Here is a 23,730-nt window from a genome sequence, read left to right on the forward strand (position 1 = left end):
AAGAAGTATTAATACTAGCCTTGCAGATCCAAACCTATTAGTGACAGGAAACAGCAAATCATGGCAGGGATTGCTTGACGGCCACTTTAAATCAAGAATGGAGCACGCTACATTGTCATTGTGTGTGTGTGTGTGTGCAGTTGCCCAGTTGTGTCTGACTCTTTGCAACCCCATGGACTGTAGCCTGCCAGGCTCCTCTGTCCATGGGATTTTCCCAGCAAGAATACTGGAGTGGGTTGCCATTTCCTATTCCAGGGGATCTTCCTTAACCAGGGATCAAACCTGTGTCTCCTGCACCGGCAGGTAGATTCTTTACCACTGAGCCAACTGAGAAGCCCATATTGCATTACTTTTTCCTGTATTTCCCATTGGGTGATAAGTTTTGTGAGAGCAGGAACTGTATTTGATTTATTTAAAGTTACATCTCTAGAGCCTAACAGTTTGTGATGCATAGTTTGTATTTGAGAAAAGTTATTAAATAAATGAGACGCTAGGGTGAAGGGTAAGGAGAGAAGGAGAAAAAGGAGATAGGAGGGCCTCAATGCTGAACTATATTTATTTCCCAAATTTGCCTAGAATCCCCTTTGTCTTTTCCCATGAGCCTGGATGTTTAACTCCATCTAGAAGGGCTTGTCTAGTACTAAAAAGAGTCTTTATTTTAGTTTTCAAAGTATTGATTTGTCTCTATTGACAGCATGTTCTTTAATAACTATGTTAGTAATTTGATTTCTAATTTCTTTGCAGTCTTAGAACTAAGAATTCAGGGCAAAGATATGAGATTTCAGACCAAAACTTATTTTTCGTACACCAAATTGAATAAGATGACTGTCTCCAGAGAATTCTCAGCATGCAGGCCTATTTTATAGAGAGCTGGTAATGTAGCACCTTTATGAAAGTGCCTATTTATTTCATCCAAATTAAGTGGGAACAACAAACGGGAGAGATTTAACCACAGAGATAAAGTAACCATCTGAGTTACAAAGCCAAGAACGAGTCCAGGTTAATGGACACACATTAGGAAAGACTTAGGAGAGCCCATTAGAAGAGGCACTGCAAAAATACAAAGTGAGGTCTTACAAAGGATCTTCTCCATAAGGATTAAGGATTAGTGCTCTGAAAATACAATAACACGTAGAAAAATAGCATTAGGAACTGAAAAAAGCCATTTTCTAAAACAGCCGTCCTCACCCTGAGTGCAAAAGACGCCTTTCAGCCAGAGCGGCTTTTGCCATTGCTGGTGCCAGGGAGCTGCAGCATTGGCAGGCAGCTTCACATGGCTCCTTCCCTGCAAGAGTGCCAGCAAGGAGAGGCTTCCAGAGCATGTCTGCACAGGAGACCAGAGGGCTCAGGTTCCTGAAGGTCTGAATAAGGAGATTGATTCTGACTAAGATTCTTCCTGAGTCAATCCTTAATGACTGTAGAGATGGCAGTCCTTCATGTTTCATTATTTTATTTAAAAGAACATATGAAAAATGTTAATAGGACCCCATGACTAACTCTTGTACCTGCATTGTAACACAAGATAAGGTCAGTTTTACACACCCTTTGTCATCATGAAATCTATTTGATGTACTGCAAGCCAGACTCCATAGGTCTTCCTAGAATGTCAGTGAACAATTTCAGATATCGAAGAAACTTTTTTTTTTTTTAATTAAAAGTACTGTTTTTCAATAACTACTATACGAAAATAAAAACAGTTTGACCATGACCTCTCGGCAAAGGTACAACATTTTTAGACGGTCAATAAACAGAACGTTGTTTTAAGGTGCAGTAAACCTAGGCAAAAAAAGTAGTCTGGAGATGAATGCAAGAGCAGGAGGGAGGGTAGAAAGGGAAGAGAAATCCCGATGGTAGTTCTACAATCCTGTGGCTCCACTGTGCTCTGGGGGCCAGGGACATCTGCTACGACTGGCGGAGTCTTGGGGCCCCTTGTCGCCCCTTCAGTCGACTGAATGTTCGAAGGATTCCCAGGTGACTTGGATGCACACGCTGAAGTTTGAGAGCTTGGCTCTGGGAGAACTGGGAGGCTGGGTTCTGAGCAGTAAATCTATAGTTCTCAGGGCTTCTCAAACTTTGTTATGCATGAGAAACACCTGGGGAAATTGTTCAACAGGGAAGTTCAGGGCCCAGACCAAACAGGTTCTGATTCCTTAGGCTTCTGTGGTACTTAGCAAACTTGTATTTCTAATACATTTTCCAGGGGGCTTTGGCACAGATCGTCACTGGAACACACTTTAAGAAACCTTTGCCACTGATATTAAGATCTGGCAAAGTAAATGCTTACTAAGTCTATTGAAGCAGTGTGCGTGTTATTTGCTCAGTCGTGTCCGACTCTTTGTGACTCCCTTGGACTCTAGCCCGCCAGGCTTCTCTGTCCCTGGGATTCTCCAGGCCAATGGGTTGCCGGTTCCTTCTCCAGGGGATCTCTCTGACCCAGGGATTGAACCCCGATCTCCCACGTTACAGGCAGATTCTTTACCATCTGAGCCACTGGCAAGTAGGCCTTGAAAACATCCCGTCTGGGAGTAGTAATGGATTTCCTTGTCTGAGACATGATAACCAGTTGCGGTACCTCAAAGCACTCAGCTTCCTTGTTTGATTTGTGTTTTCTTATCTGTGTCACACTGAGCTTTTTGCTCTTTCCTACGATTCTGTGAGCTTTGACACCTGAGTCTTTGCTGCAGTTTTTTTTTCTCTCTGAGCAGGTTTCAGAGTCTGAAAGGCCGTGTTTGGATTTTAGCTTAAGGCATGCACTAATTTGGTAACCTTGGAGAAGTGATCATAATCTGTTTCCTCAAGTGTGAAATGGGTACTGTAGTATCTGGCTTATGGAGTTACTGCAACAATTACAAGAGAAATGGCCTGTGTCAGATTTACAGCACAGCGCGCAGCATCTAGCAGACCTCAGTGCTTGACCACAGCTACTGTTTGTACTACTTTCAGGGGGGATGTCTGGAGAACCCCCATTTTTTTCCCCAAAGTTTGCTGCTTGTAGCGGTCCTTCAAGAGCTTCCCTTAATTCCTTCATGGATTGCTCACACATCCACATTCTCATAGTACTTAACGATGTCTCTCTTTGTGTTCCTTTTTATTATGTATTATTAATTTGTTCTCTGTCTTTTCACTGAACTGTGAGCTCATCAAGACAAGCAAACAGCAACCATGAAAACAAACTCTTTCTTACGCTTGTAGTTTTAGCACCTTGCATGTAATAATTGTGAAGGCAGGGTGTTTGTTTATGTGCTACACACTGTTCTAAGCACTTTTAATGGATTAACTCATTTAATCCTCAGAACAAGCCTATGAGGTAGATGCTGCTATTATCTCCGTTTTATAGATGAGGAACTGAAACACAGAGGGTTAAGTAATGTCCAGGGTCATGCTGCTAAGCCATAGACCTGTAATTTGAACCTAGGCAGTATGGTTCCAGAATTTAAAACTTAGCAGACCCCAAACAAATGCTTGCTGAATTTCATTATATTGTGACTACATTGACTTTAGGTAAGGTCTTCTTCAGAAAATAATGTTCTGAAGATGAAAAATAAGCAAGTCAAATCATTGTTCAGTTTCTGAGGTGTCTGGTTATCTCGAAACAATATCAAAACAAATCATAGACATGAAATGGCTAGTGAGTGCCTTCTGAAAGGAAACCTCAGATCTAAGTACTGTGAATGTGATGATTAGTATTCAGATTATTTCTAAAAGCAAGATTTTGTCAAACGGCAGGAATAAATAAAGATTTCCTAACACTGAGGTTTCCTTTTTTGCTGCTGCTGCTGCTAAGTCGCTTTAGTCGTGTCCGACTCTGTGCGACCCCATAGACGGCAGCCCACCAGGCTCCCCCGTCCCTGGGATTCTCCAGGCAAGAACATTGGAGTGGGTTGCCATTTCCTTCTCCAATGTATGAAAGTGAAAAGTGAAAGTGAAGTTGCTCAGTTGTGTCTGACCCTTAGCGACCCCATGGACTGCAGCCCACTAGGCTCCTCCGTCCATGGGATTTTCCAGGCAAGAGTATTGGAGTGGGTTGCCATTGCCTTTTCTGAGGTTTCCTTTTTTAGCTTTATTGAAATATAACTGACATATAATAAACTTTCTCATTTGAGTGTACAGTTGGATGAATTTTGGTAATTATGTGTAGTTGCAAAATCCTCACACTGTCAAGATATAGAAAAATTCCATCATCCTAGAAAGGACCCTTGTGCCTCTTTGTAGTTGATCTTCTTCTCTGACCCCTGGGTCCAGGCAACCATTGATCTATTTTCTGTCTCTATAGTTTTACTTCTTCCAGAATGCCATATAAATGGCATCATATGATATGGTAGGCTGTTGTATCTGGATAGCTTTGCTCAGCCTAAAGCCTTTGAGATTTATCAGCGTTGTTATTTTTATCAGCAGTTTTCCTTTCTTATTGATATGGAGTGCTTCATATTATAGCTATACCGTGCTTACTTACCCATTCAGTAGTTAGTGAACATTTGTGTTGTTTCCAGTTTTGATTATTATGAATAGTGCTGCTATGAATATTCATGTACAAGTCTTTGTGGAAATCTGCTTTCGTTTCTCTTGGTTAAATATGTAGGAACAGGGGTGCTGGTCTACATGGTAAATCTATGTTTAACTTTATACTATCCCGCCACACTGTTTTCCAAGTGGCTGTACTTGGAATACTCTTCTGTATCTCCCGCAGCAACGTACTAGACTTGATAGAGTTCTGGTTGATTCTGTCTTGACATTATTTGACGTTGTCAGTCTTATTAACATTAGCTATTCTAGTAGCTCATTGTGGCTTTAGTTTGCATTTTCTTGATGACTAGTGATGTTGAACATCTTTTCTCGGTCTGTTGGCCATTTGATATTTTCTGTGATTGTTCACATCTTTTGTTCATTTAAAAAATTTAGAGTATCCTTTTCTTATTGATTTATATATATATATCTTTTCAAAAGAAAAAATACTGTTAATATACTCTTTTGTTAAATACATGGTTTGCAAATGTTTTCTCATAATCTGTGGCTTGCATTTTCATTTTCCTAATTGTGCCCTTTGAAGAGCAAACCTTTCACATTTTGATTCATTTTATCCATTTTTTTCTATTTTGCACTTTTGTGTCTTGTTTAAAAAAATATTTTTCTAACTCAGTGACACAAGGATTTTCTTCGAGAAGGCCAATTTTTTTTGCACTTAGGTCTGCTGTCATTTCATGTTAATCTTGAGTCTGACGTAGAGGTTGAAACTCTCTCAATAGAAATGCTTTCACTGGGGTCCTCTTTTCATTATTTTTTAATTAAAAAACTGTATATGTTTATTTGGCTGTGCTGGGTCTCCGTCGCTGCACAGGCCACTCTCCAGTTGCGCTGTGCAGGCTTCTCGCCGCAGTGGCTCCTCTCGTTGCTGAACACAGGCTCCAGGGTGCACAGGCTTTCGTCGTCGTGGCTTGTGGGCTCACGAGCACAATCTTGATAGCTTTCGTGAACAGGTTTAGTTGCTCCGTAGCATGTAGGATTTTCCCGGACTAGGGATTTAACTTGTGTCTCCTGCATTGGCAGGCAGTTTCTTTACCAGTGAGTAGTGTAGAAAAAATGAGAAGAAAATTGCTCACGGTAGATATGGTAGTTAAGAAATTTTAAAACATCTTTAAACTTTGGGTGGAGAGATATGTTTGAATCAAAGTTAACTAGCTAGGATAAGGATGACTGTACTTAGGACTCCAAGTTTTATTGAATTTTCTAAATATTAGGCCAAGTGATATTGTTTTGCTTGGTTTTTCCTTTTCTGCCCATTTCCAGGAAGCACAAAGTTTTTATTTAAAGAGAACAAACACTTTTCTTCTTGCTGCAAACCTATTTGAAACAGGGAAGGACCAGTCTCAGGAAAACTTTTCAGCTGATGTCTTTTTTCCTAGCCTGCCTTTTGCCCAAAACCACTCCCACACACTCTGTTCCTAAGATAATCTGAAGTTTCAAAATGCCAACAAAAAATTCTCTGTGTTTAGGTTGTTTTGGATTGTTAATTATTGGTGGCAATGGATGAGTATTCAGCACCTTGGAACTTTTGCAAAAGAAACTTAATAAGGATACATTTGCTGTAGTTGGAAAAGTATTTGATGAACAGCTGACCTTTCAAATGTTTACATGAGTTGAATCTCTGAACTGCTAATGTTAGGAAGGTCCAAGTTCTAATTCAGACTCAGACACTGAATCTCTTTGTAGGGAAAGCTTTTAAATATCTTCAGTTTTCTCATTTGTTTTTTAAAAAAAGGCTGACTTCACTCACCCATTAATTGGTTAATGCTTGTGAATGTTTTGAGAGGATGAAAAGCACTTTCTCAGAGCACTGCCCTATCGTTCCCTCTCATGATTGTGGTTTGTCATCCACCTGAAGTAAGTGGGTAAGTCATGTACCAAGTTTGCATTGTAGAAAGGAAATGATTCTACAGATCCTTAACCACGAGAGGAAAAAAAATATGTTTCTTTCACGTGGAGTTGGCGAATAAAGCTTCCACTGTTCTGAGAGGAAAATGCCAAAGGAAGTCTGCTTGTGTGAATTAAGTCACTTACGAATACTTTTAAAAATATTTACATGAGTCTCTACTGACTAACCAATTCTCTGAGCACATTCCATAAAAATTTCTTCTCAGGCAATTTCTCTTAGAAATTCACACACATATATATTTTGTCCCTCGTGTCTTGCATGAGATTGTTTACGGTGCCCAACTGACAAAAGAAGCCAATGCAAGCAGCTAAAAGACCTAGGGAGATGTGCTAAGGAAGAAAGTGGGGTTGAGAAATTAGGAAGGGCTTCCTTTCTACTGTGGCCTTCCCCACCAGCACCCGCCACCCCTCCCCCAGGTCCTATTTCAGCATATTTTTTTCCTTAGGTTCAGTTGCTTCATTTCTCGAGTTCCTCGTTTAGATGACCTGTGTTCCTCTGCACGTGTCCCAGTCAACATGGCTGTCTCACCCTGAAGCCGTTCACTCCCTTTGTGGTTCTGGACATTATCCAGGGAGCAGTGAGTTGGTGCTTCCAAATCTTCATCAAACATGTCATCCTGAAATTGTTCTGAAAGCATTGATCATTTTGGTTGCAGCTGGAGTATGAAAGGAGTTCTTGGGGAATCCATGTCTTTGCCAAGTCCACATCTGGTTCCCATGAAGGGAAGAAAGAATTGTGGTTGTTAATTTTGGAAACAGAAAGAAAAGAAATGCAGGCATCTGCTTATCTCTGTTAAGGTTTGACCACACCTTGATGCAATGAAGAAAAGAGGTCACCTAAATTTAGGTTTTTATTTTACCTATAGACTATTCAAAAACTGAAAAACAAACAAAAAACCACACCAACTACAAGAACAACAAAACCCAAACTAAAATTTCCAGCATTTAAAAATCTAGAGGTTTCATGTAAAAATCTAGAATCTCAGCTTCTTTTGAAAAATCGGAAAGTCTGGCATCTCTGGAGCTGCATTCTGACATGGCAAGGGTGACTAGATTGGAGCATTGGCTGCCCCCTTAGGATGTCTAAAGTCTCATATCACCAGCCTGTCCTCTGGAGACATTATCTGTAAGGTTTTACATATTCTGATCCAAACATATTATTTTAAAATCGTTCTTTTCACTCTCTAGATAAGTTCTTTTCTTTTGAACAGGAAATAGACATGAGAAAGTAAGATAAGAGAATGAATGACGTTAGCATGTTTCCCATGTCTGTTTCCTGTTCTAAGAGTAGGAGTTACCTAGAAAGAGTGAAAAGAATGATTTAAAAGTATATATTTGGACCTTTATTCAGCTATTTACAGTCAGTAATTCACAAAGTTACCCTATAATTCAAATTCAAATATACTGATTTAAATATACATCCTTTGATTCTTCTGAGAGAAAGCTATACATGTGTTATGTATTGTCTGGCTTAAAAAAATGAAATTTCTTTCAAAATGTTTTATCTAGACATTTAGGACCTTTTAAGCAAAAACCTTCATGTGACCGCTTGACAGCTAAATAATCTCCACCATAGTCTGTTGAGTACCAGGGTTATCTTTATATCTAGAAAGAGTAAAATGACAATTTTACTGAAAATACCTTTTTGCTGAAAAGTATGTGTCAATTTATGAGACCACTTTTATTTTGAGCTATCTTTTGTCTGTAATTCTGCATTTATCCATCAGACATAAATTGCCTTGTCGGCTAGGTTTCCTGGTGTTCATCTGTCCTTCCTAATAGCATCCTGATTTCCTTTTGGCCTGTTGTCTCTCTCCCATGTAATGCAACTTGGGAATCTGGGTCTGATGGTGGTAAATAAAGCTTGGTTCTTAGTCTCTATTGCTGAGTTCAGTACAGTCGCTCAGTCGTGTCTGACTCTGTGACCCCATGAACCGCAGCACGCCAGGCCTCCCTGTCCATCACCAACTCCCTGAGTTTACCCAAACTCATGTCCATTGAGTCAGTGATGCCATCAACCATCTCGTCCTCTGTCATCCCCTTCTCCTCCTGCCCTCAATCTTTCCCAGCATCAGGGTCTTTTCAAATGAGTCAGCTCTTTGCATCAGGTGGCCAAAGTATTGGAGTTTCAGCTTCAACATCAGTGCTTCCAATGAACACCCAGGACTGATCTCCCCTAGGATGGGCTGGTTGGATCTCCTTGCTGTTCAAGGGACTCTCAAGAGTCTTCTCCAACACCACACTTCAAAATCATCAATTCTTTGGCGCTCAGCTTTCTTTATAGTCCAGCTCTCACATCTATACATGACTACTGGAAAACCATAGCCTTGACTAGATGGACCTTTGTTGGCAAAGCAATGTCTCTGCTTTTTAATGTGTTGTCTAGGTTGGTCATAACTTTCCTTCCAAGGAGTAAACGTCTTTTAATTTCATGGCTGCAATCACCATCTGCAGTGATTTTGGAGCCCAGAAAAATAAAGTCAGCCACTGTTTCCACTGTTTCCCCATCTATTTGCCATGAAGTGATGGGACCGGATGCCATGATCTTAGTTTCTGAATGTTGAGCTTTAGGCCAACATTTTTACTCTCCTCTTTCACTTTCATCAAGAGGCTTTTTAGTTCCTTTTCACTTTCTGCCATAAGGGTGGTGTCATCTGCATATCTGAGGCTATTGATATTTCTCCCGGCAATCTTGATTCCAGCTTATGCTTCATCCAGCCCAGTGTTTCTCATGATGTACTCTGCATATAAGTTAAATAAGCAGGGTGACAATGTACATCCTTGACATACTCCTTTTCCTATTTGGAAACAGTCTGTTGTTCCATGTCCAGTTCTGTTGCTTCCTGACCTGCATACAGGTTTCTCAAGAGGCATATTGCTGGGTATGTGCCAATAAATGGGCATGTGACTGAAACTTAGAAAGCTGAAGTCGCCTGGTTATTTGAATCTTGAGCAGAGTGGTACAAAGTCAGAAGCAACAGTTAAAGCTCATGCACTCCAGGAGTATTGCTCTGATGGTCATAGTTTCTAGCCTTATTCCTGTCCAGTTCCTAAGTCTGGTTCTTCAAGGCTCCTTGTCAGTTTCAGGAAATTCCCCAATATTCTGTTTCATTTTCTTTTCTTTTCTTTCTCTCTGTTTTTGGTTGCATGTTTTTCTCTTGCATATAATCAGAGAGCTCTAACTGATGGACCCTGTCTCACCACTTCCCCGCTACTGCCCTAGTCTGTTCCACATTCCATACCATCTCTTGCCTAAAATGCTCAAGTAGCCTCTTCACCAATTAAGGCAGATGTATGTATCTGCTTTATATGCATCTGCTAAAACATTTCTAAGTCAAATCAGGTCATTTCTCTGCTCAGAACCTTCCAATGGTTGCCCACTTCACTCCAGGTTAAGGCCGAAATGCTTGATGGACTATAGGCTTTGCAAGGGCACATAGCATTCACTTCAGTATCCTCACCATATAGAATAATCCTTGGCATATTAATTTGTTGAATGAATGACGTGCTCCTTGGGAAAGCAGTTATGTTTTATTTGACTTGAATACTTAGTATGTAGCATGGTGCATGGCACAGAATAGGCACATAGTAAATATTTGTTTTTGCTGTTGAGCCTAGCTGCTTTAACTATTAGAAAGGACAGAGTCATCAGAATCTAATCCTTTCATGATTTCACTCTTGTTGAAACTACTGGTTTGTGACAGTCATGGGGACTAACTCCACCTAGTATTGAGCTTATATTCATTTTGATGGAAAACAAAACAAACATTAATGGCAACCTGATCAGGATGGAACTTGCTTAAAGAAAGGCTCAGATTAGTTTCAGCAAGTTGACATAGTCAGCATTGTGGAGGTGAAGCTCTCAAATTGAAGCCAGCCAAGAAATACAATTGATCCTCCTAGTCTGCAAATTTCATTTGCAAGTTCAATTGAAGTGTAAGTAGAGTGGGATCATGTTATTAGTTCTCTTAGAGGCACAGATTCCAGGATAGGGAAATGTGTGTGTGCTTGCCTGGCGAGGCAGACATGGACTGTCAATGCAGTGTTCCCAGGAACACTCCATGGAGTGGCAGCAAGGACATAAGAAGGGACTATGCTTAGTAAGATGTTTGATCCCTCCATCCTCTTCACACGCCCCCCTTCCCAGCACACACCAATTAGACCAAATGGTTTTAGTACTGTGACAAAAAGATAAATATAATTCTAATCTAAATTTAGTCTATTCTTTCAGTCAGACTATTTCTTTTCTTCCCTTTGCAATTAAGCATTCTAATTTTCTTTTCCTACTGCAGAATTGTGTCTCTTTAGGTTGGCAGGGCTTCAAATGGTTTTGATCATAATTTCTAAGTATTTAAGTTATTTCAGTGATTGAAGAGAACTCCTATGATTATAGGACACTGTTGAATAATGGATTCTTTCAAAATCTCCTCGGTCAGTTTTAATTTAGTTAGGAAAAATAATTACAAAAGCAGAAGTATAAATTTTGAGAAGCTACCCTTTTTTAGTTTTGGAGAACCGCTAGATTGTGTTTTTCTTGTCAGAAGTAGAGGAAAGGTTTCGCTGCAAACTTGGGAGAATACTGCCTAATAACTTCCTTATAACATGATGAGACCTTTCCTTTCTGAGTTTCAGCAGTTTTGAAATGCTGAGATACTTTCATTTTTCCTTTATAACTCAACTCTGGAGTTCAGAGTTCTTCCTTGCATTGTGAATTCCCAGAGCTCAAGAGCATTTTGAATTTCTAAATTTCTTTTTAATAAAATAATAAAATGGTACTGACAATATTTTAGTTAAGGTCAAGTCCATCTTGTTTGAAACCTGCTATTCCAATCAAAACCAGCTGGGGCCAGGGATGGCTCTGTTGTGCCTGCATATCCAAGCAAATAAGTATGGAGCCCCATTAATGGGCGGTAGACAGTTGGCTCTCAGCCTTCATCTCCATGTATCAGCTGAAGAGATAAGGCCACTGTACAAACCTTGAAGCAAGACTTACTGGGTTTTTTTGGGTGGGGGAGGCAGAGAAAGGGGAGCATTGTTTGCTTTTTTGTTTTAGTCAAGTTTACACATTTATGAAAGTGGAATTTGTTCTGCGGGTTTTAAATGGATATTCAGATGCAGCATCAATTTTCCACTTTTATTTTGTGTCAGCTTCAATAAATGTTCTTATACGTGTGAGGTCAAATAAAGTAACTATCCAGATGGTGATATTTTTTTCATTATTTATGATAATGTACATTTGTAGTCAGTGGTGCAGTTGTAAGTTCCAGATTGCAGGGCCCATTCGTATTCATTTTTCCATCCTCAGAGCCTTGCACAGTGCCCAGCACATAGTAGGTGCTCTATACCTGCTTAATATGAATTAACTGAACTAATGGAGTGGTTTGTTACTATAATCTTATCTTTTTGACCTACATAAATGGCATCTATTACTACTGATATTCTGTTCTCATTATGCCATTTAGAAGTTCTTAGGATACATATATTATGCGAACATCTATTTCTGCTTTATTGACTATGCCAAAGCCTTTGACTGTGTGGATCACAATCAACTGTGGACAATTCTGAAAAAGATGGGAATACCAGACCACCTGATCTGCCTCTTGAGAAATTTGTATGCAGGTCAGGAAGCAACAGTTAGAACTGGACATGGAACAACAGACTGGTTCCAAATAGGAAAAGGAGTTCGTCAAGGCTGTATATTGTCACCCTGTTTATTTAACTTCTATGCAGAGTACATCATGAGAAATGCTGGACTGGAAGAAACACAAACTGGAATCAAGATTGCCAGGAGAAATATCAATAACCTCAGATATGCAGATGACATCACCCTTATGGCAGAAAGTGAAGAGGAACTCAAAAGCCTCTTGAAGAAAGTGAAAGTGGAGAGTGAAAAAGTTGGCTTAAAGCTCAACATTCAGAAAACGAAGATCATGGCATCCGGTCCCACCACTTCATGGGAAATAGATGGGGAAACAGTGGAAACAGTGTCAGACTTTATTTTTCTGGGCTCCAAAATCACTGCAGATGGTGATTGCAGCCATGAAATTAAAAGACGCTTACTCCTTGGAAGGAAAGTTATGACCAACCTAGATAGCATATTCAAAAGCAGAGACATTACTTTGCCAACAAAAGTTCATCTAGTCAAGGCTATGGTTTTTCCTGTGGTCATGTATGGATGTGAGAGTTGGACTGTGAAGAAGGCTGAGTGCCGAAGAATTGATGCTTTTGAACTGTGGTGTTGGAGAAGACTCTTGAGAGTCCCTTGGACTGCAAGGAGATCCAACCAGTCCATTCTGAAGGAGATTGGCCCTGGGATTTCTTTGGAAGATCAGATCATATCAGTTGCTCAGTCGTGTCCGACTCTGCGACCCCCATGAATCACAGCACGCCAGGCCTCCCTGTCCATCACCAACTCTGTTTTCCAAAATTGAAAACAGAAACAGAAAATAGCTATTTTCCAAGATTGAAGTTCAGCATAATGGAAAAATCAACTGTGGGCTACCTTGAGAATTGTTTACTTGGTGGATTAGACAGTTGTTGGCTTATTCCAAGTTTGTATTCACAATGGGGGTCCCTGGAGGTTGATATGTGCTCCCAGATTACAAAGTAGTTTAAAGAGCAAATTTAACATAATGGAATGTCTTCTGAATTATTAGGCTGATGTACCCATTTAACTCCCGATTGGGGAGAATTGAGAGATGCTTTTGTGAATCCTTGTACATTAAAAACATTTCCACTGTTTCCCCATCTATTTCCCATGAAGTGGTGGGACCGGATGCCATGATCTTCATTTTCTGAATGTTGAGCTTTAAGCTTATAGTAATAGATCCTTGAATTTGAATAACTTTATAATAAACAATAATCGTATTGATTATTTTAGCATGTTCTTACCACATCTCTATGAAGTCAGGAGGCAGAAAAGCCTGGAGATTAAGAGACTATTCATCATTCTTTATTCTGACTCTTAGGCCCATTTTCCTGTTTTACTAGCCATGTGGTGGGCATAATGAACACATTATTAATTTCTAATGAAAGACTTCCTTTCTAAAAGCTTGTTGGTCTATACTGTTAAAACCCTGATGCAGGGGGACTTCCCTGGTGCTCCAGTGGTTAAGAATCTGCCTTTTCACGCAGGGCATGTGGGTTTGATCCTCGGGCAGAAAACTAAGCTCCCACACGCCCTGGAGTAACCAAGCCACAACTATTGAGCCCGCGTCACAGACGGAGAGTTCACTTGCCACAACAGAGGTCCCCCATGCTGCAACTAAGACCCCAGGTAGCCAAATTAACTAATTAATTTAAAAAAAGCAAAAGCTCTTAAAAAAATACTGATGGGGAATTCAGAAATCAAGCTTCTGACACCTTTACATTTTTGGCATGAATTTAAGTTTTTTTTTTAAGTAGCTATTTTCCAAAATTGAAGTTCAGCATAATGGAAAAATCAACTGTGGGCTACCTTGAGAATTGTTTACTTGGTGGATTAGACAGTTGTTGGCTTATTCCAAGTTTGTATTCACAATGGGGGTCCCTGGAGGTTGATATGTGCTCCCAGATTACAAAGTAGTTTAAAGAGCAAATTCAACAAAATGGAATGTCTTCTGAATTATTAGGCTGATGTACCCATTTAACTACCGAATGGGGAGAATTGAGAGATGCTTTTGTGAATCCTTGTACATTAAAAATCTTATTTAAGTTTTGTAAACATTAAAAAAATGGGCCGTTTCTTTCTTAAAATTGTTTGCTTAATTTCCCCATCCCAGCACTGCTTTGCCTGTTTCAAGGTCTTTTTTTCTCCTCTCAGAGTATGAAGGCCTCTGGTTCTATTCAGCTGCCTCCTCTTTCGGTGAGTAATTTTTCTAGTTGGTACTTTCAATAATACAAGAAATATTTATTTGACTGGTTGATTGAGTTCTCAGAATCTTATATCTGGAAAGTATTATGTCTCCCCCTGACAATGTACTCATCCTGATTAACAGCATTGTCCTTATGTGTGTTCAGACCAAACTCTTCCCATTTCTTAAAAATTTTTATTAATATAAAGCTTATTATTACCATAAAAACATTAAAAAAAAAAGCTTATTATGAACTTAAAGGAGACCATAGTCTTTTGTTTTGCTCTAAATGACCTAATCTCAAATCTTTAAACATTTTTTATTCCTTTTCCTTTTTTATATTCTTTAATTTTAAATATTTTCAAGTATATACCCAACTATAGGGCTGAGTCAAATTTAACCAGAATTCATTATAACCTTCAAATTTTTTTCATCTAAATGTGTAAACCCTTTAAGGGTAGAGACCATAGAGACCTTACTTGTCCCATATTCCACTTTACATTCTTTTCCTATAGGAAGTGCCTGGTACCTTTAGACAAGGAGCATCATGCATGGTTATTTGCTTAATGAGCAAATGGATAGTAGTTCATATTTGTATTTCTTAATATCAACAATAAGCCCTTTGAATGTTGATCTTATATAAATGTTAGACAAGTTATAAGAATGGTAATGAAACAATGCGAATTGTTTCACGGAACTGACAGTTACGGCAGCTATTAATGCATGATTATGTGTACTGAAGATATTGGTAAAGTTATCTCAGTCTCATTTTATTTTATATCCTATCCCCTTGCTTACCCTGTGCTTTGATGTTTGAATAGGACATCAACTGACTTTAATGACTAGTCTTACATAGTTGTGTTCTTTTCTCCCTTGTTTAATTTTAAAGGACTGTCCCCATTCTTAAAACAAAATGTCACAAAGATGTGACAGTTTCTGGGCATCGCAACTGTCCATATCTTACCAAATCGGGCTCTGATTCTATGTAGATTGTTCTGAGACCGTAGGTTAACTAGGAGGATTTTGCAGCCTTTAAGATGATGTTTGGCTTTTGCTTAACATTTTACATGGTACCTAAAGTGCCCTTAAATTTAGAGAATGAAATTTTGAGTCACTAGCCCAGTGATTAAGAGCTTTATAAAATGTCATATTTTATGGATAGATATGAATAATTGCAGTTTCTTATTTACAGTGACCTCAATGATTTCCCTCAGTGGTGGGGCAATTAGCTCTTTAAAGTTCAAAGCTAACTTAGATGGTGAGATACTGGGTCACGTGTGTGAGTGGAGTTTTCATCTGATGGGAAGCTTTATGAGAGAGCTTTGGGGTTAGACTGACTAGTTTGGTGTTGACTCTTGGTTTTGCCATTTGCAAGCTGTGTGGAAGTGCTGGCAAAAGATTTGACTTTCGCGTCAAAAGCAGAAAGGTAATAATAATAAAAGTACTTCCCTCTTAAGGTTGTTGGGTTTCCCTGGTGGCTCAGATGGTAAAGAATCTGCCCGCAATGCAGGAGACCCAGGTTCTATCCATGGATTGGTAAGATCCCCTGGAGAAGGGAATGGCAAACTGTTCCATTGTTCTTGCCTGGAGAATTCCATGGACAGAGGAGCCTGGTGGACTACAGTCCATGGGGGTCGCAAAGAGTCAGATACGACTGAGTGACTAACACTTTCACTTTCACACTTTCATAAGGTTGTTATGAGCTTGAAATGGTATACTTAGCTTAAAGTGCTCAATTAGCACTCAGTAAAGGTCAGATATTACTCTCTGTCTATGAAGTAGCTCTACTTTTCTTTTCTTTTTTCTTTGGCATTGGTATGCCGTTGGCCAGGAATTATGGGAGGGACCCTGAGGACTATTTCAGTATCTACTCCTCAGGATTCCCCCTTTCTTCCCCTTCTCTTCTTTCCTCCTTTCCAGACTGGCAGTGCTGGGGAAGGCATCTTCCTAATTTGTTGCCCCTTTCATTTTCGGAGTTTTGATATTACTTCCTAAGAGAAAGCAGAGTTTAACAACCACGGTGAAATGACAAAGCTTAAATTCAACAGCGTTCTTACAACCTTGATCCCTGGCATGATATTTGCCTCCCTCACAGAGATATCGCCTCTCATTTAAACTATTTAATGGCAAAAGCACCTGCTTTCTCCTTTCTCCATGAGTGCCCCCTCTTCCAGAAAGATGAGTACAGAGGGTGGTGGGCTTTATCTGAGGTGAGATTCATTACTCTGTTTTATGTAGGAATAGTGCCGTGGGGGAATTCTTTGCAAACCCAGCACAAAGTCTATTATGTAATTAATTTATCAAATTCAAAAAGTACGTCTGGTTGCTTAGTATGGGATTTTTGATTTTATTTAAAAAATGTGTCACTGCAATTTGGTGGGGAGTCTGTACTGAGAAAGTCTGTGAAATTTATCTCTTGTAAGGATATTGTTGAAGATAGTTTTCATTCTTTGTTGTCCTCTTTTGGAAGACTCTTGAAAAAAAATTCCTGTTTTGTTTTAGTCTCAGCTAATTATTGATTTATTTTCCTAAGTAATTGTTCTATCTTAGGAATCATACTGTATAAAACTGATGAAGCTCATCTTTTCTGACATTTTGCCCCTTTAAAATTAATCCCATCGTTTTTACTGTCTTTTTGTGTTCACATTTTGATTTAGTGACTTTGTATTTCAAATATCTTTGTAAGCTACCTTAAATGTTTCCTGAAACCAAGGTAGTATATAAAAGCTGTCATGTTTATAGGTATTCAAATTATGGTATTCTAAACATCTTTCATCTCCTCAGAATTACAGTAATCATTTGTTCATTTCTTTGTGTCGCAAATCATGCAAAACACGCTGTAAATTATCTCTCTGAATCCCCAAGACAGCATTACACAGAGGATTTTTTTTTTTCTTTCTTTTTATAGGTGGGAAAACTAAAGTGTAGAGAGGTTAGGGTCATAAAATTAGTAAATTAAGAAGCCAGATTTTGAACTTAGCCAGACTGAAACTTGAACCCTAGTTTTTAGTATTTTTAATTACTTGAAAAAGATGAGTTGGTCTTCCATGTTTTCATTGGCAATGACATTTGAACAATTCAATGTCCTGAGCCTTTAAAATATGTTGAAATAATTTAGCAATGTTATCAAATGTCAAATTACAAGTTAAAGAGAGCATAATAGACATTTTTGGACTTCCCAGATGGTGCTAGTGGTAAAGAACCCGCCTACCAGTGTAGGAGACTTAAGGGACATGAGTTCGATCTCTGGGTCAGGAAGATCCCCTGGAGAAGGAAATGGCAACTCACTCCAATATTCTTACCTGGGAAATCCCATGGACAGAGGAGCCTGGTGGGCTACGATCCATGGGGTCACAAAGAGTCAGACGTGACTGAAGAGACTTAACACTCACACGATAGACATTTTTGTTTGTAGTCACGTCCAAGATTATTTTATTGAGCTTCTTTAAAATTTGTAGATGGTGGTAGGTCACTAGAGATCATTAGATACGTTACTACAGATTATGTTTTCTTATGAGACTGTGAAATTCAATAATTGCTCACATGAAGACAGGTACTCTTAGGGATCAACCTTCATTGTTGTTGTTTTAAAAGTAAACTGTAATATCATCTGAAAATGAGCTAATGTACTTGAGGTTACCACTTGCAGAGCTGGAAAGCTGGAGTGATTTATCTCAGCCACACCTCTGTGTTGTACTGATGAACTGCAAAGAAGAGAAAGGAAGGACTGTTTTCTTTGGCCCTTGATTGAGAAGCTCAAAGCTCTGTTTTCTTTATTTCTGAGTACCCTTTATGGTCTTACTCCAGAATATTAAATGACAAGAAGAAGGTTCCCTGCCCCCACCTCTTCTCAATTCCTTTTATTTCTTTTTTATTTTTTTCCTAACAGTTTTGGAAAGCATCCTCCTTCCAGGCATTTAAAAGCTTTTTTGGCATCTTATGCTGCCAGTGTTAACACTGGCAGTTGGTACAATTTACAATAGTGCATTAAATAGAAATCTCATTTTTACATCACTTGCTTAAAGTTGATTTGTGATACACCTTTACTGGTAATGATAGATATGTATGATGAATTATTGCATGTTTAGTCCATGCACTTAAACTACATGGAGGTAAGCGATTACACGTTTATTTCAGAAGTATTAATGCATTTCTACAGCTTAATTTTTGTCATGTCTCTGTCAGCTTTGCAAAAGGCCATGATCAGTTTTTATGTCCTTGAGTTAGGTCATTTCCGTTCTGGGAAAGAGACACTGAGCAATTAGAATAAATGATTTTAAGCCCTTTTTAGAATTTTAAATTAACTTCTGACACAAACCTTTCTCATCTGGGTGACTTCTAGGCCTTGAGAGTTTTTGTGGCATGCCTTATTGTCTTTGTGAGATTAGAACATTGTTTATAGGATATGTGAGTGTGTAGCAGTTTATTTCAAATGTTTTGGGGCCCCTTGAGGAGGACAGAAAAGCATAATATTTTCTAAGCTTTTTCTGGTGTGTCTCTTTTTTTGAATGAGAGCATGTGTTTTGGTTTCAGCTGCACCCGTATTTGATTTTAGTCTAGCTGATGTTTCCTTCACCCTGGCCTCTGCAGAGTTCTATTTTCCTTAGAGCACTCACCTTCAGTGAGTCTAACTTTTCTCTTTGAATCCTTAGTCCTCTAGAGACTTTCTGGCTTCTGGTTTATTTTTTATTGTTGTTTTAGGGTCTCTGCCTTTACCAGATTTGATCTTTCCCCCGATTTGACCTTGCTTTTTAAAATAGAAGTTGAAAGTGATACTGTCCTCCAGTCTTTCTTAACTTGAGCTAACTTTATGTGAGAGAACTAAGCTCTACTGAAATTGATTTGAGTGGTCGTTTTTTCAAGTCTCCCAAGAGACTGAATGCATTAGGAGGGAATTCATTCCTTTCATCCAATGGATGCCTTTGGGCATGAGGACTTAATTCCCTTGAAGAACCCCAATTTAGGACAGTAAGACTATGGTTTTTCCAGTGGTCATGTATGGATGTGAGAGTTGGACTGTGAAGAAAGCTGAGCGCCGAAGAATTGATGCTTTTGAACTGTGGTGTTGGAGAAGACTCTTGAGAGTCCCTTGGACTGCAAGGAGATCCAACTGGTCCATCCTAAAGGAGATCAGTCCTGAATATTCATTGGAAGGACTGATGTTGAAGCTGAAACTCCAATACTTTGGCCATGTGATGCGAAGAACTGACTCATTTGAAAAGACCCTGATGCTGGGAAAGATTGAAGGCAGGAGGAGAAGCAGACGACAGAGGATGAAATGGTTGGATGGCATCACCGACTCAATGGACATGAGTTAGAGTAAACTCTGGAAGTTGATGATGGACAGGGAGGCGTGGTGTGCTGCTGTTCATGTGGTCGCAAAGTTTCAGACACAACTGAGTGACTGAACTGAACTGAACTGAAAGAAAATCAAAGTTCCCGTTTGTTAAAAATGCACCAGTGGGTCCTCTTAACACTGAGGATGATTCAAACCTCTGCAGTGCTGGGGGATGCTAATCCCTCACCCTATGCCACCCACTATCCACTGGCTCCAGCCACACTCCTTGCCTGTGTTTTGGGTCCCAAGCTTCCTCCTGCCTTAGGGCTTTTATTCTTGCCTCCTGCACACATCTTTTCCCTTCTTATCCTGTCCCTGGTTTCTCATTCTTCCATATTGATTAAAATATCCCTCTTTGGGGATATCGTCCTGTTCCATTCTACGGAAAATTGTCCCCATTTAGTACGTTGCTTTATTTCTTTCACAGCACTTATTAAGATCTAGAATTTATGTTCTTATTTCTGAACTTGTGGCTTTTTCACAACTGCTGTAGTCCCATTGCCATTGTTTAGTAAGCAGTCCATAAATACTGGTTGAGTGAAAGAATTCTTTATTCAGATGTTTGCTTTCCTTACAGGTAAGAGAGTCCTTGAGACTTGATATCTTGTATTTTGACTTTCACATGCCTCTTTTCTGTTCCTCTCATCAAGTGAACCTCCTACTAATCGATTCATTGCCCACTCCAGTGCGGGGTGGGCAGCAACCCCTCTAGTCATCAAAAAGACCCAGCCATGGCTGAGTCCCACCCAGTAGGGGCACAGATTGGGCTGAAACTGGGCCTCACTTTTTAAAAAATTTATTTTATTGAAGTATAGTTAATTTACAATCTTGCATTAATTTCTACTGTACAGCAAAATGTTTGCTATATATATGTATATATGTATGTGTGTATGAATATTTATGTTCCTTTTCATATTATTTTCCATTATGGTTTATCACAAGATATTGAACATAATTCCCTGTGCTGTAAAGTAGGACCTTGTTTTTATTCATTCTATGTATAATAGTTTGCATCTGCTAATCCCCAAATCCCAATAAATCTTTATGTTTCTGTGGTATCACTTTTAATAGTTCCTCTTTCATTTTTAAAAAATTTTATTTATTGAGTTTTCTTTTTCTTTTTTCTTGGCAAGTCTAGCTAAAGGTTTATCTATTTTGTTTATCTTTTAAGAAGTTAAGCATTACATAAGTCTTGATATGTTGTGTTTACATTTTCATTTTTCCCAAGATTTAAAAAAAAAAAATCTCTCTTTTGATTTCTTTACCCAGTGGTTATTCAATAGCATGTTGTTTAATCTTCACGTATTTGTGAATTTTCTAGTTTTCTTTTTTTGTGATTGATTTCTAGTTTCATACTAGTGTGATTGGAGTCACTTAAATTTATTAAAACTTGTTTATTAAAGCTTAACTAAATTTATTAATAAATTAATTTATTAAGGCCTAACATATGATGTCTCCTGGAGAACGTTTCATGTGTACTTGAGAATAATATGTTTTCTGCTGTTGTTGGATGCTATGTTCTATAGATGAATGTTAGGTCCTTCTAGTCTAACACACAGTTTAAATACAGTGTTTGCTGGTTGATACTTCTGTCTATCCAGAATGTCTCTCCAATGTTAAAGTGAATTACGGATGCCTCCTACTATTGTTATACCACTGTCTGTTCCTCCTTTCAGATCTGTTAATATTTGCTTTGAATATTTAGATCACCTCCATGGTGGCTCAAATGGTAAAAAATTTGCCTGCGATGCGGGAGACCCAGATTCAATCCCTGGGCCAGGAAGATTGCCTGGAGAAGGCAATAGCAATCCACTCCAGTATTCTTGCCTGGGAAATTCCTTGGACAGAAGAGCCTGGCGGGTGACAGTCCTTGGGGTTGCAAAGAGTCAGACACGACTGGGTGATTAACACTTTTGTATGTTTAGGTCCTCCAATGTTAGATGCATAAATATATATGAATGCTTTATACTTTTGATGAATAAATTCTTTTATAATTACATAATGACTTTTTTGTGTGTCTAGACTTTGACTTAAAGTCTAATTTTTCAATTATATCACTTTAAACCTGAAAGCTGAGATAGGTCTCTGGTAGACAGCAAATCACTGAATCTTGTATGTTTAGCCATTCAGTCATTCTTTTTGACTGGAAAATTTAGTTGCTTTACATGTAAAATAGTTATTTATAAGTATGAACTTACTCTTCCAATTTTGTTCACTATTTTCTGCCTGTTTTATAATTCTCTGCCTCTTCCTCTTTTATTCTCTTCCTTTGTGATTTGACTTTTTTTGTAGTGGTGTACTTTGATTCCTTTCTTCTTTTATGTATCTGCTATAGGTTTTTACTTTGTGCTTACCATGGGGCTTATATAAAAAAACATATTAATAACAGTCTGTTTGAAGCTAACAACACCCTAATTTCAAATGCACTCAATAACTCTAAATTGTTATCCCCCCCTCATTTAATGATTTTCACTAACAAATACTGCAGTTGTAAATATTTTCAATACTTTTGTATTTTAACTTTATCATAGAACTGTATTACCACAACTATTACAATATTAGACTGTTCTGAATTTAACTATATATATCTTTACCAGTGAGTTTTATGCTTTCATATGTTTTCCTGTTACTAGTTAGCATCTTTCTAATACAGCTTTGGTTTTATCTTTATTTATATTTTCATTTTGATGGCATTCTAAAAGAAATTTTACTTGAGCATATTTTGGATGACCTGGAAACCTACTTTGTAACAGTGGACTGTAGCAGCCTTGCAGTATGCTCATTTGCATTTCTGTTTGTGATTAATCTATACCAAGTGAAGGCCAACTAATATTAGTTCCACTGAAAAAGAGAAGTTTTGCAATAGTTTAAATACAGTTGTGTTCCTTGACCTTTGTTTCCAAATACGTATGCCTACATTACTCCTGTGTGTGATAAGCTGTCACAGAATGTTGATGTTCTCAAGGTTGCAGTGGCAGTCCTCAGGGACCCCTGGAAAAGCACAGTGGGGAGGTGGGGTGAGCAGAACTCTACTCTTTCTCCCCTGTATCCACCCCTCTTATCCCCTCGTGCTTGCATGCCTGCTCAGTCACTTTAGTCTTTGCGACCCCAAGGGCTGTAGACTGCCAGGCTCCTATGTCCATGGAATTTCCCAGACAAGAATACTGAAGTGGGTTGCCATTTCCTCCTTCAGGGGATCTTCCTGACCTGGGGATCAAACCCGTGTCTCCTGCACTGGCAGGTGGATTCTTCACTACTGGGTCACCTGGAAAGCCCTCCTACTCCCTCCTATTTCCTCCTCAGTAAAGTGACTTTCTTTTTCTATTTTGTATATCAGTCTTGTTTATGACAAGTCTGTTGACCAATGGTTTCATGCTCTCAAAACAAGTTTTTTTTAAAACCACTGGCCTAGACCATTGCAGCTTCAGGAGAGAATTTAAAATATTATAGGAATTTGTAATAAAAAACAATTGGCTAAAATTTGACTATAACCTTATTTTCAGAAGCAAAATATGGGAAACTCAGAAGTATAAACGCAAGTAATTTTCCATTTAAAAAAAAACAGAACACATTTCAGTAACATGAAACATTGGAGTGGGATACTTCATGTCTGTCATGTGAAAGAGAATTTCATAGACACCTTCAGGACCCCTCAGTGAATCAGAGGCAGAGCCAAGACTAGAACAGACTAGTCCTGCTCTAGCACTTTTCCCATTTTTCTGCCTCTTTCTCACACTCTTATCTCTCAAAACTACGTCACTTAAAAGTTCTAGGGAAAATTAAGCTTTTCTCATGAGGGTTTTGAGGCATAAGGACTGAAAGTGTCCTTTGAACAAGAGAGAATACATTTGTAAATCTCTTAAGTTTCTTTTTGTCTGGTGACAGCTTGTTCTTTTCTATCCTTCCTTCTCTTTGCTGCAGCAAATGCCTTAGTACATATAAGGCTTTGGAGTATAGCCCGCCAGGCTCCTCTGTCCATGGAATTTTTAAGGCAAGAATACTGGAGTGGGTGGCCATTCCCTTCTCCAGGGGATCTTCCTGACCCAGGGACTGAATCCAAGTCTCCAAAATTTCAGGCAGGATCTTTACCATCTAAGCCACCAGGAAGCCCATTTAGGTATAAGTAAGGGT

General features: G+C 38.8%; 1 protein-coding gene across 1 annotated transcript in view; it reads left to right on the forward strand.

Moving 5' to 3' along the window:
- Window positions 1–23,730, forward strand: part of CAST (calpastatin) — a 770,242-nt gene that overhangs the window by 60,803 nt on the left and 685,709 nt on the right. Inside the window, exon 3 of the mRNA XM_086413227.1 lies at window positions 14,231–14,272. The gene's annotated coding sequence lies outside the window, so the exon portion shown is untranslated. The remainder of the gene's footprint in view (window positions 1–14,230; window positions 14,273–23,730) is intronic.

Source organism: Bos grunniens, chromosome 7 (genome assembly GCF_055505025.1).
Source record: "Bos grunniens cultivar Pamir isolate PY7600 chromosome 7, Bosgru_T2T1.0, whole genome shotgun sequence".
Classification (NCBI taxonomy): domain Eukaryota; kingdom Metazoa; phylum Chordata; class Mammalia; order Artiodactyla; family Bovidae; genus Bos; species Bos grunniens.